Below are 5419 nucleotides of genomic sequence, written 5' to 3' on the forward strand. Positions count from 1 at the left end.
AAAGGCGCATATGAAATTTGTGTTCGAAAGACTCCCATAGGTTGTAAATTAGAGAGAAAAACCCTGTGTGTCACATTTGTGGGGTAAAGTTTATGATGTTCCAACTCAATTACAGATTTTATTTGGGCTGAGCTGAGTATTAAAATCAAACGGACAGTGACTACGAACGTAACGGAGATTTCGGCCTATTGTGGAATAAAAGTAGAAACATCTGGAAGGTGCTTAACTGACAGGACTTTGGCTGGGTCAGGGCGACTCCAACTATTTGCTTAACAGATAAGAATTTGGACTCCAACTAAACTTAACTGATAAGAATTTGGCTGGGTCAGGGCAACTCAACTATTTGCTTAACTGATAAGAATTTGAACTCCAACCATTAACCTAACTGATCAAATTTTGGCTGGGTCAGGGCAACTCCAACTATTTGCTTATCTGATAAGAATTTGGCTGGGTCAGGGCAACTCCAACTATTTGCTTAACTGATAAGAATTTGGACTCCAACTATTAACTTAACTGATGAGAATTCGGCTGGGTCAGGGCAACTCCAACTATTTCTGGGAAATTGCGTAATTTTGGAGAATCGAGCGCCCGGCTAGAGAAAAACAACACGTCATCGCTGACCGAACCCAGTATAAATGCCACTGTCGCCCTGACAACTCGGGGAACACGACTGAATGTTTGGATGAAATAAACAACGTGTCCCCTCTCATTTCTCTGCTCTGTTGTGTATGTTTCAGGGCAGGGCCGATATACGTCCTGCTCTGAAAGGCCCACTCCCAAAACGAGAAGGCCTCCTCTATCACTTCCTTGACTGTCTTCTTCTCTTCATTGTGGAAGTGAAAGAACTATCTCAGCAGTTGCTTTCCCATCATTGGCTTCACAGGAAGGCTTTTCTTGTGGTTTCACAGCAAATTCAGGCCTTCAAACGTTTGAATATTAGGACCACCCTGGTTTTGTGGACGTGTCAGTATTACATTCCTGTTGGGTGACATTTATCTGCAGGTTATGTCCTCGTCTTACTGCGGGAGTGGTTATGGGCCTATTTCTGGTGTGCCCCCGACATCTCGTCATCTTGTTGAAGATCTTCCGGCGCGTACCTTAGTTTTAATAAGGGACAACTTGTTTTTTCTTGACTATTTCCTCCCTCTAAGATTTCAGGAGCAAGAGAGTTTGTGTGTCAATTCACAGAGGAATGCAGAAATCTGGAACCCTTTTGTGGAGAAAGGGTCTCCGGGGACCTGTTTTAAGGGGCTTTAATAATATTGTTTGTTAGGATGTTGTATTAACCCCTTTAATGTCCCGCTGACCCCCCGGTGGGCGACTGGACTGTTGATGGTAAATGGTCTGCATTTATTTCTATAGCGCTTTTCAAGTCAATGAAGACCTCCCAAAGCACTCTACAATGTGCTTCACACTCACCCACACACACTCACACACCAATAGGGAGTCTGCCTCCAAACGTTTTGAGGATAATCAAGATGCTAAATGGTCTGCATTTCTATAGCGCTTTTCAAGTCAATGAAGACCTCCCAAAGTGCTTTACAATGTGCTTCACACTCACCCACTCACACACACACACACCAATAGGGAGTCTGCCTCCAAACGTTTTGAGGATAATCAAGATGCTAAATGGTCTGCATTTCTATAGCGCTTTTCAAATCAATGAAGACCTCCCAAAGCACTTTACAATGTGCTTCACACCTACCCATTCACACACACACACCAATAGGGAGTCAGCCATGCAAGGCGCCTACCTGATTATTGGGGGCATTAGGGATTCAGTGTCTTGCCCAAGGACACTTCGACATATAACACGGAGGACTTGGGAATCGAACCTACGACCTCTTGATCCCAAGACAAGCCCTCTACTTCCTGAGCTAAATAGATTTTCTTTTGAGTTACAAAACAACACTTAAATTACCATTAAACAAATCTCACGGATTCTGATTGGGGGATAAAATAAATCACGTGCACGTAAGAGGCATTCCGATTGGACGATTCGTTCGGTGACATGGTGTGATATACACTGCTGGCCACTAGAGGACAGTCTAACATAACAATAAACATGGAAGGAATTAGAGTACACTCCTCCACAAGGGGGCAAGCTAACGCAACAATATACAACGAAGGCCGTATCCCAGATAAATAGTTAGCGGATCACAGACTTCCTGGAAGTGAAAAAAAAGCAAAGTGATTCATGTGATAGGCTAGCATGAGAAGCCTTAGACACCACAGTAGTTCATTTTTTGATTAGCACCTGGAAGTTCTTTTGAACAATAGGAGTAACTTAAGCTCAGTAGCCTAGATGGTAAGGCGCCCGCTTTGAGACTGGGAGGTCGGTGGTTCGCGCCCCGGCCGAGTCATTCCTAAGACTTAAAAAGTGGTCGGCGGCGCCCTCTGTTGGCTGCGGCTGCATCGGCTCGCTACAACGGGTCAGGTGCAATCGACATTTCGTTCTGTGTACATTGTTACACAGAATGACAATACAAGGAAATTATTATTATTATTATTATTATTAAGGAACTTGTTCGTGGCCTTTCAAGTGCTTGCCTTTGAAGACAACTTGCCCGAGGACACTTTGACATACAACACGGAGGAGCCGGGAATCGAACCTGCGACCTTGCCAAAGCCGGGTGCCTCGAACAAAGACGCTGTACTTGTATTTCTCTCTCTCTCCCTTTCTTTTCCACCCCTTTTCTCCCACTCTGTGTCTCTCTTTTTCTCTTCCTTTGTTGCTCTTTGTCTCTTTCTCTCTCCCTGTCTTTTTAACTTCTTTTGCTCTAACTTCATTTTTTCCTTTTCTCTTTCTCTCTTCCTACCCTTCGTGCTTTCTTTTCTCTTTTCTTTCTTTGGATTTCTTTCTTCCTCTCCCTTTCTTTCCCCCTCTCACGACTTCTTATTTCTTTTGTTTCTCATGCTCTCTCCCTCTCTTTGTCCCGCCCTCTCTCTCCTTTTCTCTCCCTCTTTCTCTTATTTATTTATCTCCTTTTCTTTCTCTTTAATCTACTAGTCCGGCCCCCGACAGAATGTTTGTTCTATCGTGTGGGGGCCAAGTTAAAATGAGTTTCACACCCCTGCTTTAACACTTTATGGTCGAATTAGACCCCAAAATAAAAGTGCGCAACACCACTCGTTTTTACACAACATTTTTACGCGCAAGTGTGCACAATCATTAATTAACTTCTGGAAATAGAAGTGAATTATTTACAACTCTTTCAAAATGTCTAAAAAATTGGCCTAAGTAAATCAAGTTGAAAGCTACTTGCGGTAGTTGTGACTCAATATTGATCCATATATGAGACGCATCGTAGCTTCTTTTGAACTTCACAAACTCGATCAGACATTTTGGGGAATGGTCCTGAAATTCTTAGAATATTTTCCTAAAATACTGGCCCATTCCTTTTAAAAACTGCTTTAATGAAGGAATTTAAGTTTGTTGGTTGTCATGCTTACAAATGCCTAAATCTAATCTATTTAAATATATTTATGTTAAAATATATCTTATCCTCTGTCTAAAATTCAATCTAATTTAAACTTCCAATCTATATTTTTTTTATTTAGAAATCCTGATTTGTGTGTGTATTCGTATGTGACTTATAGGCTCCGAAACGGCTGAACCGATGTTCGTGAAAATGTACACATTTGTACTTTAGCCCCCTGGGAGCGTCTTAAACTATGTTTCGTGTCAAGGCACCCCGTATAAATACAAAAAAAAACAATAAACATTTAAATTTTGCACACATGTGGCATTGAAGGTGCAGCTTTTTGGCACACTCTAGTGGCTCCTTGGCGCTTTTTCAACAAACCATGACCCCAACAGCCTCTCCCAAGTGGAATGCCCAGGCGATACCAGGCCATAATGCTTGTTTTTCATAAATTCAACCACAAGCCTTGTTCCCCAGTATTCTTATGATAGCGACCACTTTTTTCCCAACTTTTTGGCTCTACTCTTTTGACTAGAGATGTCCCGATTACACTTTTGGGAACTGAAATCTGATTCCTTGATTGTAAAGGCACAGCGTGTAATTTTTGACTGAAAACAATTGCTGAAAAGCGCAAGGACAGAAACTACGGCGCTACCTGTAGTTGTACTATAATGTCTTCAAGATGCCAGACAATTTTGTCAGCTCCCTCTAGGAAGAAGAAATCTTGCGGCAGGAATGAAAGTATTGATGAATAAACCTGGTTTTAAGATAATAGATTTATTTAAAAGATTATTATCTCATCTCATTAGCTACACCGCTTATCCTCAGTAGGGTCGCGGGGGTGCTGGAGCCCATCCCAGCAATCATCGGGCAGTGGGCAGGGGACTCCCTGGACTGGTTGCCAGCAAATCGCAGGGCACACGGGGACAGACAACTCATTCGCTCATTCACACCTAGGGACAATTTGGACCGACCAATTCACCTGAAATGCATGTTTTTAGAATGTGGGAGGAAACCGGGGTGCCCGGAGGAAACCCACGCAAGCACGGGGAGAACATGATGGGCGAACCTGCCCGCATGCTAGGGTTGCGCCAGGTCTCATGGCCAAGGAGACAAGGCGTCTGGCCTTCTTTGTCTCCGTTATCCCGAGGGGGCAAAGGCGAGCGCTTTAAAAGAAAAAGACGGGTGGCATGCTAATCGTTCCTCTTTTAATCACAAATAAACACTTAGGGGTTTCAAATTTTTATGACACAGCTGGAGAGTCTACTCACTTCCTGTGAATAATTTGTGAGTCTTTCCTTGTTTGGGTGAGTGTTGGGTCCAAAACGACCACTGAAGTGTGGGAGAGCTAAGAAAATATTGGCTAACCGTAGGAGGAAATTCAGGCAAAGACTTGTTTTGTATTTTTACAACTGCAGTTGGAGAAGGACCGACAGGAGCGGATAATTTACTCGCTGGGCAAACTCCTTCCGACTTTCCCTCAGCCTGCCTTAGTGTTACATTGAGATCACAACCTCAAACTGATTAGAAATACACACCTTGAGCAAATACGTTTAAGCCTACTTTACAGTGAGTCAGTGGTCAGAAAAGGTTAGGGGAAATGTCTTGAGTCGTACGCTACACGGTCAACACGTCATGTAGATAGATTTTCAAGATCGGTAGCAGATTCCAGGCACAATCCCGGATGAGCCATGTTTGATACACATTGTATCAGGAACTGATGTGCAGTATATTGACCCGTCATTCGGTGTGTAGCGCTCGCTCTATGTACTGTGTTGCATCAAAAAATACAGTAGGTGCCAATGTTGTTTATAATCTACTTTTTTGAAGGCAAGTTAGCTGCTTTCTGTGAATTTTGATTTTTCCAGTTTTCTCTGCAGAAACAACTGAGATTTAGCTGTGTGGAATAGGCACACAATGATTTGATGAGGGTTAAAGGTATTCCCAACTTCTTAAACATGGAAAATGTAAAAAATATATATATATTGATTTCA

Source organism: Urocampus carinirostris, chromosome 3 (genome assembly GCF_059441175.1).
Source record: "Urocampus carinirostris isolate Australia breed hairy pipefish chromosome 3, RoL_Ucar_1.0, whole genome shotgun sequence".
Classification (NCBI taxonomy): domain Eukaryota; kingdom Metazoa; phylum Chordata; class Actinopteri; order Syngnathiformes; family Syngnathidae; genus Urocampus; species Urocampus carinirostris.